The following is a 16737-nucleotide window of genomic DNA, read 5'->3' on the forward strand; positions in this document are numbered from 1 at the left end:
CCACTTCCGGCTTTTTTCTTATGTGGTGCTGAGGAATCGAACCCAGGGCCTCGAGCATACAAGGCAAGTGCTCTACCACTGAGCCACCTTCCCAGCCCCTTTTTCTTTTTCTTTTGTGCTGGCACTGGGGGCTTGAACTCACTCCACTTTAGGCTAGCACTCTACCACTTGAGCTACAGCTCCACTTCCTTAGTAAATTCTTTTTTTCCCCCCCAACCCAAACTGTATCCAGCATTATTAAAGATACTTTTCATAAACAATCATGGTATTTTAGGCAGGACATGGGTAGACATGTCCTGCCTTAAAAAAATAGTATACAACAACTTTCAAACTCCCTTCTTGGATGGACTATCAAAATCAGAAAGCCATTTTAAAACCCAATAATGTCTTTATTTGAAACTCTGAATAGGGAAAGTTTAGAGAGGGTTGACATTTCACATTAAATGTGTTGTTTAACAACTTTTCACAAGCCGACCCTGACTTTCAGGAAATGAAAAATGGCAGAATTATCAATCTGAAAATTCATGATTTAGAAAAGGAAACCACTGCTCTTTTAAGGAAAACCATCTCAATGATGCCACTGTCAAGTCCAGATTGCCTGGACATCGCAAAAACCAGGGGGCAGGGAGGGTCAAGGTCCCACTGGCCTCTGGTTTTAAGGGAGTTAAGTCTATGCTGATGATGGAGGAGGAGGACAAAAGTTATTTTGAGTTTTCCCACATCACAAGGTGTTGTGCCAAGATGGCTGTGTGTCAGCATGAGGGAATTCCTCCTTCTAAGAGCCAACAAGAAGCCTCTCAACACTATCAGGGAAAGGTGTTTTCCCTGTATTTATCCAGCTTTGGAGACATTCTATTAGTGACAGATGCTCCTTTCCCCAAAACAAGTGTTCTGTGTGCTAACAACATAGCTTAAAAAGAAAGTAAAACAAAATTCTGCATGTTTATTAAACTTGACAAAAAAATAGTATGTCAAACTGTACAGTCACCAGAAGTACACAGCTACCAAAAATGCACACACTTCACGTGGCATCCACAGCAACTTCAGCTTTCTGTGTCTGGTCTGTTTGGCATCTCCATTTTCTGCAGGGTTATTCCCATCCTTGCCAGCATCAGCTATCCCTTGCTTCCCTTTGGGTACCTTCTCTCCCTTCTTTGCAGGGCTTTTTTAGGCTTGGGCTCTGGCTTTGGAGGAGCAGGTTTAGCAGACTACCTGGCGGATCTTCTCTGTGGCTCATCCTTCACCTTTGCTTTATATCCTTTAGCATCACCTTTAGCCTTTCTCTTGGGCATGTCACCGAGAATGATGCAGCGACTCGAGGCTTTGATCAATGTGGGGGGAGGAGGGCTGAGCTCATCTCTTTAGTAAATTTTTTTTTTTTTTTGTCGGTCATGGGCCTCGAACTCTGGTCCTGAGCACTGTCCCTCAGCTCTTCAGCTCAAGGCCAGTACTCTACCACTTGAGCTACAGTGCCATTTCCTGTTTTCTGGTAGTTTATTGGAGATAAGAGTTTCACAGACTTTCTTGCCCGGGCTGGCTTTGAACCTCAATCCTCAGTTCTCAGCCTCCTGAGTAGCTAGGATTACAGGCATGAGCCACTGGTGCCTGGCTTCCTTAGTAAATTCTTTTACCAGCTTGAGACCCCAGCTCCAAATAACCACACCAGGAATGTACAATTAGTGGACAGGGGTTCTTTTGGTTGCCACTGGGCCAGAGAGTGAACATTGAGACTGGATGATTTTACTGGTAATAAGGCTTGAGTTATAGGGGACTGTAAAAGAAGTGAAACAGATGGGGGAAATTGTAAAGGGGGGTGGAAAGGGCTGCATAGAAATTAGATCTGGGGCAGCTGGTGGTGAATGCCTATAATCCTACTCAGGAGGCTGAAATCTGAAGATTGTGGTTCAAAGCCAACCCAGGCAGAAAAGTCCCCATGAGACTCTATCTCCAATTAACTACTCAAAAACTGGATGTGAAGTTGTGGCTCAACTGGTAGAGTGTTAGCCTTGAACACAAACTGGCACAGGGTCAGCACCAAGGCCCTGAGTTTAAGCTCCAAAACCGACCAAAAAAGAGGTGCTGGGAAGGTGGCTCGGTGGTAGAGTGCTTGCTTTGCATGAATGAGGCCCTAGGTTTGATTCCTCAGCACCACATAACCAGAAGAAGCCAGAAATGGCACTGTGGCTCAAGTGGTAGAGTGCTAGCCTTGAGCTGAAGAGCTGAGGGTCAATGCCTAGGCCCAGAGTTCAGGCCCCACCACCAACCAAAAAAAAAAAAAAAATCTGGTGTACTGTACATGTAGCTCAGTGGTGGAGCATTTTTTCCCAGCGCATGTGTAAAGCCCTAGATTCCAGCAGGAGGCGGGGGGGGGGGGGGGGGGGGAGGGATAGGGGTAGAGGAAGGAAATAACTTAGCCTAGCTACCTAGCTATCAATAGACTGAGATATGTATATATGGGAATCAAAGTACAGAGTCAGCCCAGGCAGAAAAGTATGTGATACTCTATCTCCAATTAACTAGCAAAAAGCCCAAACTGGAGATGTGGCTCAAGTGATAGAACTCAATGTCCAGGCCCTGAGTTCAAGCCAAAAGGGCCTGGATGGGCTGGGAATATGGTTTAGTGGTAGAATGTTTGGCTAGCATGCATGAAGTCCTGGGTTCGATTCCTCAGTACCACATAACCAGAAAAAGCTCCAAGTGCTGCTGTGGTTTAAGTGGTAGAGTGCTAGCCTTGAGCAAAAGAAGCTCAGGCTAGCTGGGCACTGATAGCTCACTCCTGAAAACCTAGCTACTCAGGAGGCTGAGATCTGAGGATTGGAGTCAAAAACCAGCACAGGGAAGAAAAGTCTGAGGCTTTTTTTTTTTTTTTTTTGGTCAGTCATTGGGCTTGAACTCTGGGCCTGGGCTGTCCCTCAGCTCTTCAGCTCAAGGCTAGCACTCTACCACTTGAGCTACAGTGCCACTTGTGGTTTTCTGGTGGTTTATTGGAGATAAGTGTGTCACTGACTTTCCTGCCCAGGCTGGCTTAGAACCTGGATCCTCAGATCTTAGCCTCCTGAGTAGATAGGATTACAGATGTGAGCCATCAGTACCAGGACTGAGATACTCTTATCTCCAATTAACCACCAGAAAACCGGAATTGGCTCTGTGGCTCAAGTGGTAGACCGAAAAAAGAAGAAAGAAGAAGAAGCAGGTCAGGGACAGTGCCCAGGCCCTGAGGGCTTGAACTGGCACAAAAAAGGGGGGACTGGAGGCATGGCTCAAGTAATAAAGCATATAGCTAACACAAAGGTGAGACACTGAGTTTCATTCTGTGGTACAGTACAAATAAACGTGTGTGTGTATGTGTGTGTGTGTGTGTGTGTGTGTGTGTGTGTGTGTGTGTGTGTGTGTGCTGGGATTGAAACCTGGACCTTGTACACAGCCCAGCTCTATTTTTTTTTTTTTTGTCAGTCATGGGGCTTGAACTCTGGGCCTGGGTGCTGTCCCTCAGCTCTTCAGCTCAAGGCGAGCACTCTACGGCTTGAGCCACTGCGCCACTTCCCATTTTCTAGTGATTTATTGGAGATAAGAATCTCATGGGCTTTCCTGCCCTGCCTGGTTTTGAATGTTTTTCCTCAGATCTCAACCTTCTGAGTAGTGAGGATTACAGGCGTGAGCCACTGGCCCCTAGCAGCCCTAAATTTCTAGTTTGTTGGGGTTTTTTTGGTCTGGTCGTGGGGCCTTAACTCTGGGTCTGGGTGCTGTCCCTCAGCTCTTCAGCTCAAGGCTAGCACTCTACCACTTGAGCCACAGTGCCACTTCCAGCTTTTTTTTTTTTCTGCTTATGTGGTGCTGAGGAATCGAAACCAGGGCCTCATGCATGCAAGACAAGCGCTCTACCACTGAGCCAACTTCCCAGCCCTAAATTTCTAGTTTTGAGAGTTCTTTATTCCTTAGTTTTGATTCATTGTTCAGATATATAATTTGCATATTTTTCTTCAAGTTTGGTTTATCTCTCTCTGTCTCTTTTTTTTTTTTTTTTTTTTTGGGTCCAGTCATGGGGCCTGAACTCTGGGCCTGGGCGCTGTCCCTCAGCTCTTCAGCTCAAGGCTAGCGCGCTACCACTTGAGCCACAGCGCCACTTCTGGCTTTTTTCTTTTTGCTTATGTGGTGCTGAGGAATCGAACCCAGGGCCTCATGCATGCAAGGCAAGTGCCCAACCACTGAGCCAACTTCCAAGCCTCTCTGTCTCTTTTTTGTTTGTTTGTTTGTTTGTTTTTGGGTCCGGTCATGGGGCCTGAACTCTGGGCCTGGGCGCTGTCCCTCAGCTCTTCAGCTCAAGGCTAGCGCTCTACCACTTGAGCCACCTTCCCAGCCCCTTTGTCTTTCTTTTTGTACATATACTAGAGTTTGAATTCCAGATCTTGAGTTTTGTGATTCTCCTCTCCTCATCTCTCTTCTCTTCTTTCCTCTCCTCTCCTTTGCTCTTTTTGAAAGGGGTACTAGGGTTTGGGTCAGATCTTCTCAAACTTACTGGGCCTACTTGGTTATGGTTGCAGCTCTATCACTTACGTCACCTCCAGTCATGCATTTTGCTGGTTAATTGGTGATAGAGTCACAGACTATTCTGCTTGAGCTAAACCACCAGCACCTGCCTGTGAGTTTTGAAGTCATGTAGGGTAAACTGAATTAAAAAATTGGGGGGGTTGGAAGCTTGGCCCAGTTGATAACAGCACTATTCAATGAGCAAAAGTGGCAGGTAACAAAGGCCTAAAAAAACAAGTCAATTTGGATTTTAACTGGACTATATTGAATGCCTAGATCAATTTGGAGAAACTTTGACATTTGAGCAATGTTGACTTTCCATCCATGAACAAGGTAGGTGAGTGTGAGTGTGTGTGTGTGTGTGTGTGTGTGTGTGTGTGTGTGTGTGTGTATTTTGTTTGTTTGTTTTGAGGTCCAGTCAGGGACCTGAACTCTGGACCTGAGCACTGTCCCTCAGCTCTTCAGCTCAAGGCTAGTGCTCTACCACTTGAACCACAGTGCCACTTCCAGCTTTTTTTTTTTTTTTTTTTTTTGGTCCAATCGTGGGGCCTGAACTCTGGGCCTGGGCGCTGTCCCTCAGCTCTTCAGCTCAAGGCTAGCACTCTACCACCTGAGCCACAGTGCCACTTCTGGCTTTTTTCTTTTTGCTTATGTGGTGCTGAGGAATCAAACCCAGGGCCTCACGCATGCAAAGCAAGCGCTCTACCACTGAGCCACCTTCCCAGCCTCGAGGTATGTGTGTTCTAGTCGCTTCAACTTAATACTATAGATAGGGTTTTTTGTTTGTTTGTTTGTTTTGTTTTGTTTTGTTTTTTGACATTCCTGGGGCTTGAACTCAGGGCCTGAGCACTGTCCCTGAGCTTCTTTTGCTCAAGGCTAGCACTCTACTCCTTGAGCCACAGCGCCACTTCTGGCTTTTTCTGTTTATGTGGTAACTGAGGAATCAAACCCAGGGCTTCATGCATGCTAGGCAAGCATTTTACCACTAAGCCACATTCCCAGCCCTAGATATAGGGCATTTTATAAAGAAACAACATTTATTTTTTACAGTTTTGAAGGCTAAGAAGTTCAATATTGAAGGGCTGACAGCTGACAAAGGCTTCTTGCTGTTTTGTAACAAGACAGAGCAACTGCACAGTGGGGGAGCAAGAACCAGAAAAAAAAGAGAAACCCAGCACTGCAATAATAGCACCAGTCCACCAGAGGGAGCAGAGCAGCCTGACCCAACCGCCTCTCATAGGCACAACCTGGCCAGGCAGTTGCACTGAAATTAAATTTCCAAACATTGTTTCAAACCATAGTAATTTTTCACTTACTGAGGTCTTCTTTAAGTCCTCTCAATAATATTTTGGTGAAAAAATAAATTCAGAACATTCACTCAGAGTCAACTAGCCAGACTTTGGGGTTAGAAAACAACTGAATCAGCTGGGTGTCAGTGGCTCATGCCTGTGATCCTCACTACTCAGGAGGCTGAGATCTGGGGATTGTGGTTCAAAGTCAGCCCGAGCAGGAACATCTGTGAGACTTTTTTTTTCTTTTTGGATGGTTGTGGGGCCTGAACTCTGTGACTGGGCGCTGTCCCTCAGCTCTTCAGCTCAAGGCTAGCGCTCTACCACTGGAGCCACACTGCCACTTCGGCTTTTTCTGCTTATGTGGTGCAAGAAAAGAAAAAGAGGGGCTGGGAAGGTGGCTCAGTGGTAGAGCGCTTGCCTTGCATGCATGAGGCCCTGGGTTCGATTCCTCAGCACCACATAAGCAGAAAAAAAAAGCCGGAAGTGGCGCTGTGGCTCAAGTGGTAGAGCGCTCGCCTTGAGCTGAAGAGCTGAGGGACAGCGCCCAGGCCCAGAATTCAGGCCCCACGACCAGCAAAAAAAAAAAAAGAGAAAGAAAGAAAGAAAGAAAGAAAGAAAGAAAGAAAGAAAGAAAGAAAGAAAGAAAGAAAGAAAGAAAGAAAGAAAGAAAGAAAGAAAGAAAGAAAGAAAACAACTGAATCAATCACCAAAGAGCAGGAGCTTAGTGTCAGGACCGTTAGGGGCAAACCCCTGGGGCAAATTCTAATGAAATGTGCTATGTGCATTGGATTGGGAAAGTCACCTTTTGTGATCTAGTGTGAGCAATAATAATAAATTCCTCACAAGCCTCTGGAAGATTAAATGTTAGAGATTAAATGAAATCATGCAGGAAATGTGAGGGACTCAGGCTGGTTGCTGACACACACAGATCAGAGTAAATGTAACTCTCCCCCCTCCCATGTGGGGCTTGAACTCAGAGCCTGGAGCTGTCCCTGAGCTTTTGCACTCAAGGCAAGCACTGTACCACTTCAGCCAAAGTGCCACTTCCAGCTTTTTCTGTTTATGTGGTACTGAGGAATTGAACCCAGTGCTTCATGCATGCTAGGCAAGCACTCTACCACTAAGCCACATTCCCAGCCCTGTCCCTGGGCTCTTTCTGTTTTGGGAGTTTTTGTTTTGTTTTTTGTTTGTTTTGTTGGTCGTGGGGCTTGAACTCTGGGCCTGGGCGCTGTCCCTCAACTCTTCAGTTTAAAGCTAGTGCTGTACCACTTGAGCCACAGAGCCACTTCTGGTTTTCTGGTGGTTTATTGGAGATAGGAGTCTCACGGTCTTTCCTGCCCGGGCTGGCTTTGAACCATGATCCTCAGATCTGAGCCTCCTGAGTAGCTAGGATTACAGGTCTGAGCCACTGATGCCCAGCTAAATGTAACTCATTACTATTCTTGCCACCTCAGTTCCTAAAACAACTCTCCTTTTAGTTCTAAGTGTGTGTAATCAGTGTGTGTTTGTTTTCTCTCTTCCTTCTTTTTATTTTTATTTTTTGTCGGTCATGGGTCCTGAACTCTGAGCCTGAGTGCTGTCCCTCAGCTCTTCAGCTCAAGGCTGGCGCTCTACCACTGGAGCCACAGCGCCACTTCCTCCTTCCTTTCTTTTTCTTCTTTCCTTCCTTCTCTCCCTCCCATCTTCCCTCCCTCCCTCCCTCCCTTCTTTCCTTCCTTCCTTCCTTCCTTCCTTCTTTCCTTCCCTCCCTCCCTTCCTCCTTCCTTCCTTCCTCCTTTCTTTCTTCCTTTCTCTCTTTCTTTCTTCTTGTGCTAGTACTAGAACTTGAACTCTGGGTCTCACCCTCTTGCTTAGCTTTTACTCTCAAGGCTGGCACTCTACCAATTGAACCACAGCTCTACTTTCAGCATTTACATAAAATCCCATAAACTTTCTTTCTGGGCTGGCTTTGAACTTCAGTCCTAAGTTCTCAATCTTCTGAGTAGCTAGAATTATAGGCCTGAGCCACTGACAGCTGGAAAAAAAATCTTTTTAAAAAATAGAAAGTCACTCGGTGTCAGTGGCTTACACCTGTAATCTTAGCTACTCAGGAGGCTGAGATCTGAGGATCACAGTTCAAAGCCAGCCCGGGCAGGAAAGTTTGTGAGCCTCTTATCTCCAATATACCACTCAGAAAACCAGAAGTGGCACTGTGGCTCAAGTGGTTGAACACTCGCCTTGAGCTGAAGAGCTCAGGGACAGCGCCCAGGCCTAGAGTTCAAGCCCACAACTGACAAAAAAAAAAAAAAAAGAAGGAGGTAGAAAGTCACTGGGCACTGGTGGCTCACGCCTGTAATCCTAGCTACTCAGGAGGCTGAGATCTGAAGAGCATAGTTCAAAGTCAGCCTGGACAGGAAAGTCCATGAGACTCTTATCTCCAATTAACCACCAAAAAGTTAGAAGTGGAGCCATGGCTCATTTGGTAGAGTACTAGCCTTGTGTGAAAAAAATCTAAGGGGGGCTGGGATGTAGCTCAGTGGCAAAGTGCTTGCCTAGCAAGTGCAACGTCCTGGGTTCGATCCCCAGTATCAAAAAAAAAAAAAGAAAAGAAAAGAAAAGACAAAAAAATACAGTTAAAAAAAAATCCAAGGGTTAGAGTCCCAGGCCCTGAGTTCAACCCCAGTACTGGCACAAAATAAACAAACAAATACATAAAAGCCAAGGAGCTGGCTGGGAATGTGGCTTAGTGGTAGACTGCTTGCCTAGCATGCATGAAGCCCTGGGTCCAATTCCCCAGTACCACATAAACAGAAAAAGCTGGAAGTGGCACTGTCAGTCAAAGGTAGAGTGCTAATCTTGAGTACAGAAAGTCTCAAGGACAGTGCCCAGGACCTGAGTTCAAGCCCCAGGATTGGCCAAAAAAAAAAAAAAAAAAAGACTCTCCTGCCTCTGATTCCTAAGTGCTAGTGCTAGAGGAGTCACAGGGAGGTACCACCTACCCTACCCAGCTCCTTTTTTTTTTTTTTTTAAATGGCAGAATCTTTACTGCAAATGAGTGCCAGGAGACTTTGATAACTACACACACACACACACACACACACACACACACACACACACACACACACACACACACACACACACACACACTGCTATCCATTATTCCTGACTCATAACTGCCATTCTAAGAAAGACACAAACTAGAAGCTGGGTACCAGTGGCTTCACCTGTAATTCTAGCTATTCAGGAGGCTCTGAGGATCACCATTCAAAGCCAGCAGGAAACTCTGTGAGACTCTAATCTCTAATAAACTCAAAAGAGCTGGAAGGGTGCTGTGGCTCATGTGATAAAGAGCTCACCTTGATTGAAAGAGACTCAGGGACAGTGCCTAGGCTCAGAGTTCACAAGTGTCAGTACTGGCAAAAAAGAAAGAAAGAAAGAGAGAGAGAGAGAGAGGAAGGAAGGAAGGAAGGAAGGAAGGGGGAGAGAGAGAAAAAAGAAAGAAAGAAAGAGAAAGAAAGAAAGAGAGAGAAAGGAAGGAAGGAAGGAAGGAAGGGGAGAGAGAGAAAAAGAAAGAAAGAAAGAAAGAAAGAAAGAAAGAAAAAAGAAAGAAAGAAAGAAAGGAAAGAAAGGGAGGGAGGGAGGGAGGGAAGAAGGAAGGAAGGGAAAGAAAGAAAGAAAAAGAAAGGAAACTAGAATTTCTCTTCCCGGAGGCAAGTCATAGAAACTATTATCTTCACTTACCTTTTAGCCCTTAGGGCTGTTAGTAAATCATAAGATTCTCCTTTCATGAAGGAATCTTGACATTTACCCCAAAGGCAGAAATGTCACCGAGGGGCTGGGAAGGTGGCTCAGTGGTAGAGCGCTTGCCTTGCATGCCTGAGGCCCTGGGTTTGATTCCTCAGCACCACATAAGCAAAAAGAAAAAAGCCAGAAGTGGCACTGTGGCTCAGGTGGTAGAGTGCTAGCCTTGAGCTGAAGAGCTGAGGGACAGCGCCCAGGCCCAGAGTTCAGGCCCCACGCCTGGACCCAAAAAAAAAAAGAAATGCCACCGAGGCCAAGAAGCCTGATACCTTTCCCACTTAGTTTCCAACCTCTACATTTCCCCTCTTTAGTCTGCTATCCTGTATGTGTGGGAGAAGGGGTTTGCTGTTTCTAAGATTTGAACTCAGGAACTGAGTGCTATCCCTGAGCTTTTTGTTCAAGAATAGTGTTCTACTACTTAAGACACAACTCCGTTTTCAGGTTTTTGCTGGTGAATTGGTAGTATCTCATGGACTTTCCTCCCCAGCTGGCTTTAATCTATGATCCTCAGCTCTCAGCCTCCGAGCAGATTAAATGCATAAGCCACCAGTGCTCAGCTAACATTCTATTTTTTATGATTATTTTTGTTGCTGGTCCTGGGGCTTGAACTCAGGTTTGGGCACTGTCCCTGAGCTCAGAGACTATAACTTGAGTTACATCTCCACCTCCAGCTTTTTTCTATGATTGAAGAGTCTCACAAACTTTCCTGCCTTGGAACTGAAGTCCTCAAATCTCAACCTCCTAAGTAGCTAGGCTTACAGCCATGAACTTTCATCTAGTCTCAAATCTGTTAATAACCTATGTACAGTGCTTGCTCTCAACCTTTACATTGCTGTCTCTGAAGTGACTTCTAAAGTAGACTTTTTAGGAAAGGCTCATGGGAATATTTCTTGAGTTCCTTCATATCTATCACAATTCCACTCACATATTTTCCTTTAAATATTTAAAGTATGTCAATTCCATTTTCTTTTTTTTTTTTTTCTTTCTTCTTTTTTTGGTCGATTGGGAGGCTTGAACCCTGGGTCTGGGCGCTGTTCCTCAGCTCTTCAGCTCAAGGCAAGCACTCTACCACTTGTGCCACAACACCACTTCCAATTTTCTGAGTGGTTTATTGGAGATAAAAGTCTCACAGAGTTTCCTGCTCCAGCTGGCTTTGAACCCCAATCCTCATATCTCAGCCTGTTGAGTAGTTAGGATTATAGGCGTGAACCAGCAACTCCCAGCTTGTCAATTCCATTTTCTTCTTGCACAAGACATTACTGTCGGGCTAGGAAGGTGGCTCAGTGGTAGAGCGCTTGCCTTGCATGCCTGAGGCCCTGGGTTCGATTCCTCAGCACCACATAAGGAGAAAAAGCTGGAAGTGGCATTGTGGTTCAAGTGGTAGAGTGCTAGCTTTGAGCCGAAGAGCTGAGGGACAGTGCCTACCTAGGCCCAGAGTTCAGACCCCACAGCCAAAAAAAAAAAAAGTATAGCCAAGCCAGGTTACTGGTGGCTCACGCCTTAATCCTAGCTACTCAGGAGACTGAGATCTGAGGATTGTAGTTTAAAGCCAGCAGGAAAATCCATGAGACTCTTCAGTTAAGCACAAAAGCCAGAAGTAGAACTATGGCTCAAGTGGTAGAGTTCTAGCCTTGTGCAAAAGTGCTAAGTCCCTGAGTTCAAGCCCCAGGACTGGCAAAAACAAAACAAAACAAAAAACCCAAGACTGGTGGATCCCAGGACTCTGACTGGAGTGAAAGGCTCCTATGGCAGTCAGGACAAAGATGTCTTCCATCCAAGTTGGATGAAAGCCTTATCTCAAGCTAATATTCAACGATATCAGGCAGGCTGAGTGCCATAGCTCAAACCTGTAGCCTCAGCCACCCTAGAGGCTGAGGTTTAGGTTAGGCCAGCCTGGGAAGTCTCTGAAAATAGCAGTCACATTCCTGATGTTTATGGCTCAAAGATCTGGCTGTAAAACTCCACCTAGCTGGCTCAGGGGCTTTGATTATGGATAGTGGGGCGGGGGGGGGGGGGGGGGGGGAGTAATGTGGGTGGAGGATGGTTACTATTCGAAATGCTTCAATCTATTTTTTTTTTTTTTTTTTTTTTTTTTTGCCTGTCCCGGGACTTGGACTCTGGACCTGGGCGCTGTCCCTGAGCTTTTTTTGCTCAAGGCTAGCACTCCACCACTTGAGGTACAGTGCCACTTCAGGCTTTTTCTGAGTAGTTTATTGGAGAGGAGATAGACTTTCTTGCCCAGACTTTGAAGCGTGATCCTCAGATCTCAGCCTCCTGAATAGCTAGGATTACAGGTGTGAGCCACCAGAGCCCAGGTTTACTTATTTATTCATTGGCAGAATGGAGGTTTGAACTCAGGGTCTGGCACTTGCTAGACAAGTGCCATGCCGCTAAGCCACACTCCCAGACCTTTTGTTTTTTTTGTTTTTTTTGGGTCCAGTCGTGGGGCCTGAACTCTGGGCCTGGGCGCTGTCCCTCAGCTCTTCAGCTCAAGGCTAACGCTCTACCACCTGAACCTCAGCGCCACTTCCGGCTTTTTTCTTTTTGCTTATGTGGTGCTGAGGAATGGAACCCAGGGTCTCATGCATGCAAGGCAAGCGCTCTACCACTGAGCCACCTTCCCAGCCCCTCCCAGGCCTTTTGTGCACTCATTATTTGGGAGAGAGGGCCTCAGTTTGTGCCCAGGTTCATACCTGAGCTAGGATCCACCTCTTTTTGGCTTCCTTTCCTAGCTGAGATGATGAGAAAATGCCAGCTTCTTCCTTTGAGATATGGTCTCATAGACTTTGTTGCCCTGGATGGCCTGGAACCACAGTCCTCCTGATCGCAGCCTCCCACGTAGCTAGATGGTAAGCATGCACCACTGCGCCCAGCTATTAGTTGAGAAGGGTTTTGTTTTGTTTTGTTTTTTGTCAGTCATGGGGACTGGACTCTGGGCCTGGGTGCTGTCCCTCAGCTCTTCAGCTCAAGGCTAGTGCTCTACCACTTGGGCCACAGCACCATTTCCAGCTTTTTCTGCTTATATGATGCTGAAGAATTGAACCCAGGGCCTCATGCATGGGAGGCAAACACTCTACCACTGAGCCACCTTCCCAGCCCCAAGAAGGGTTTTTGTTTTGTTTTGTTTTGTTTTTGGGTCCGGTCATGGGGCCTGAACTCGGGGCCTGGGCGCTGTTCCTCAGCTCTTCAGCTCAAGGCTAATACTCTTCCACTTGAGCCACAGCACCACTTCCGGCTTTTTTCTTTTTGCTTATGTGGTGCTGAGGAATCGAACCCAGGGCCTCAGGCATGCAAGGCAAGCACTCTACCACTGTGCCACCTTCCCAGCCCTTTTATTTTGTTTTTTGCTAATCCTGAGGCTTGAACTCAGGTCCTGGGCACTGTCCCTGAACCTCTTTGTGTTCAAGTCTAGCCTTTTACCACTTGAGCCATAGCACCACTTCCATCTTTTCCTGAGTTATTTATTGGAGGTAAGAATCTCATGAACTTTCCTGCCTGGGCTGGCTTTGAATTGCGATCCTTAGATCTCAGCCTCCTGAGTAGCTGGAATTACAGACATGCATGAGTCATCAGTGCCCAAGAAAGGGTCTTGTATCTATACCTGAGCTAGCCCTGAACTATGACTCACCCAATCTAAGCCTCCCAAGGAGCTGGGATGACAGATTCATGCCAAGACACCCAAATTCTTTTGGTTGAAATGAGGGAAATATGTTGAACTCTGCCCAAGCTGGCCTCAAGCCACAATCCTCCCAGTTTCAACCTCTCAATTGTTAGCTAACATTGCAGGAAGACATGAGCTATCAACCAACCTCTGTTTTATTTACTTGCAGAGTGTTAAAAAATTTGTGTAAGCTGGGCACCAGTGGCTCATGCCTGTAATCCAAACTACTCGGGAGGCTGAGATCTTAGGATCGTGGCTCACAGCCAGCCCCGGGCAGAAGGTCCATGAGACTCTTTTTTTTTTTTTTTCCATGAGACTCTTATCTCCAATTAAATACTAGAAAAAATGGGAGTGGCACTGTGGCTCAAGAGCACTAGCCTTTTTTTTTTTTTTTTTTTTCTTTTGTCAGTCATGGAACTTGAACTCTGGGCCTGGGCGCTGTCCCTCAGCTCTTCAGCTCAAGGTGAGTGCTCTACCACTTGAGCTACAGTGCCACTTTCGGTTTTCTAGTGGTTTATTGGAGATAGGAGTGTCATGGTCTTTCCTGCCTCGGCTGGCTTTGAATCTCGATCCTTAGATCTCAGCCTCCTGAGTAGCTAGGATTGCTGGTGTGAGCCACCAGCGCCTGGCTTAAGAGCACTAGCCTTGAGCTGAAGAGCTCAGGGGACAGTGCTCAGGCCTGGAGTTCAAGCCCCAGGACTTACCAAAAAAAAAAAAATTGGTGTGGGCTGGGAATGTGGCTTAGTGGTAGAGTGCTTGCCTAGCATAAATAAAGACCTAGGATAGATTCAGTACCACATAAACAGAAAAAGACAGAAGTGGCTCTGTGGCTCAAGTGGTAGAGTGCTAGCCTTGAGCAAAAAGAAAGAAGCTCAGGGACAGTGCCCAGGCTCTGAGTTCAAGGCCCAGGTCTGGCAAAAAAAAAAAAAGGTGTCTCATTTTCTGAGATTCTCTGGTTATATGCTCCTGCCCCACTTATTATCCTTTTGCTTTTAGAGATGAAGTGTCAACCTGACGCCAGTTGCTTATGCCTGTAATCCTAACTACTCAGGAGGCTGAGATCTGAGGATCATGGTTCAAAGCCAGCCTGGGCAGGAAAGTCTGTGAAACTCTTATCTCCAATTAACTACCAAAAAGCTGGAAGTGGAGCCATGTCTCAATTGGTAGAGTACTAGCCTTGTATGAAAAAAAATCTAAGGATTAGAGCCCAGGCCCTGAGTTCAAGCCCCAGTACAGGCACACAATAAATAAATAAATACATAAGAGCCAAGGAGCTGGCTGAGAATGTGACAACAGTAGTTTGTCGCATGCATGAAGGCCTGTGTTCGATTCCTCAATATCACATAAAACAGAAAAAGCCGGAAGTGGTGCTGAAGTAGAGTGCTAGTCGAGTAAAGGAAGGTCAGAGACAATATTCAGGTCCTGAGTTCAAGCCACAGGACTGGCAAACAGAAAAAAGAAGGAAGGTTGAGTGAGAATGGTATTCCTGAATTCAAGCCCTAGTAGCAAAAATGACACCCCCAGAAAAACAGAGAGGAAAGAAAGGAAAAGAAAGCAGCTAGGTAGCAAAGTCAAAAAGACATGGGCAACATTTGTTGCGAAATTAAGTGAATAAAAAGTCTTCTTAAAGCTGGGCACCAGTGGCTCAGGCCTATAATCCTAGCTACTGAGGAGGCTGAGATCTGAGGATCGAGGTTCAAAACCAGCCCGGGCAGGAAAGTCCCTGAGACTCGTATCTCCAATAAATCACCAGAGAACTGGAAGTAGTGCTGTGGCTCAAGTGGTAGAGCATTAGCCTTGAGCTGAAGAGCTGAAGGACAGCGTTCAGGCCCAGAGTTCAAGCCCCAGGACCAAGCAAAAAAAAAATTAATTAATTAAAAAAAAAAGTATTCCTAAGTGGAAAAGTATTAAAGACTCCAGAGAACAGAGTTCTCAACAGACAAGAGTTGTCCATGAAGCGCAGCTCAGGCCCATAAGAGGACAGGAGTTGAAGCTGGGGAGGTGTTACTCTCTCCATTAGGACAAGGGTCGGCCATGGCAGGGCCTGGGGCACCTCCATCCTTGTCTTGTTCCAAACCAACTATCCACAACATCTCCCTTCAGCACAGATCCTATCCTAAAGAAGTTTCTGAGAAGGAATCTGAGTAGGAATAGGACAGGGAAAATGCAGACAAAAGGAGAGAGAGGTCCAGGTAAAGTGGGCTAGGAGCTGGGAGCAGGGAAGTAGCAACACTGGAGAGGCTGAGAAGGTCTGCATGAATCCAGGAGTTCAAAGCCAGCCTGTCAACATAATGAGTAATGAGACTTCATCTCCCTCTCTCTCTCCCTCTCCCCCTCCGGCTTTGTACTACCACTTTGAGCCACAGCACCACTTCGCATTTTCTGGTGGTTCATTGGAGATGAGTCTCACAGACTTTCCTACTCAGGCTGGCTTTGAACAACGATTCTGAGATCTCAGCTTCCTGAGTAGCTAGGATTACAGGCCTGAGCCACCAGTTCCCCGGCTTAGTTATTTTCAAAGTAGAGTCTCCCTGCAAGGCTGGACTTCAACTCTCTTACATCCCTCCTCACTGGAATAACAGGCATGCCACCACACTCAGCTGGCAGCATTCTCTTACGGCTGAACAGTGTTCCAGTGTTTGCATATAGTATGTTTTGTTTACAATTCTCCCATTGCGGGGCACATGGGAGTTTCCATCTCTTGGCTGCTATGAACAATGCTACTATAAAACACTGCTGAACCAGTTCTGGTGGGGACTTCCACTTCCATTTCTCTTGGTTATGTGCTCAGGACTGGAATTGCTGGGTCACTAAATTGACACTCTGGTTTTCTGAAGAGACACAATGTCTAGGAGTGACAGTTCCACTGGGATTTGACCTTTAATTCTGCCTTCACACACTGCAAAATGGACTAGGTAATGTGAAAAAGAGGCCAGGACAACAGAGGAGGGATTGTTAACTAAATCACCTGAAAAGTAATGAGGAGACTGAGAGAGAGATTTTGCTGGAGTAAAGAAACACCAAGGGGAAAAGAGAGATCTTCAATGTGTTGTTATGAACAAATGGGAGGATGTAGAACAAGGCCAGCTTGCTAGAAGCTATACCAAAAAGCTAACCTGAAGACTTTTCTTCCTTCTTTCCTTCCACAGTTTGTTTTCCCCCCAACTTCCTAAGGCCATCTCAGGTTAGTTCAAGGTAGACTTAAAAATCACATTTTTTTTTCTGAATTTATTTCCCAAATGGGGATTAAAGTTATAGATAACATATCCACCTAAGCATGTTTGTTTGGGTTTTGTTGTAGGTCCTGGGCACTATTCCTGAGCATTTTCATTCAAGGCAAGTGCTCTACAACTTTGAGCCATGGTACCACAGCTCATTTTCTGGTGGTTTACTGGAGATAAGAGTCTCATAGAGGGCTGGGAAGGTGGCTCAGTGGTAGAGTGCTTGCTTTGCATGCATGAGGCCCTGGGTTTGATT

Source organism: Dipodomys merriami, unplaced genomic scaffold (assembly GCF_024711535.1).
Source record: "Dipodomys merriami isolate MVZ:Mamm:240054 unplaced genomic scaffold, mDipMer1.0.p SCAF_10, whole genome shotgun sequence".
Classification (NCBI taxonomy): domain Eukaryota; kingdom Metazoa; phylum Chordata; class Mammalia; order Rodentia; family Heteromyidae; genus Dipodomys; species Dipodomys merriami.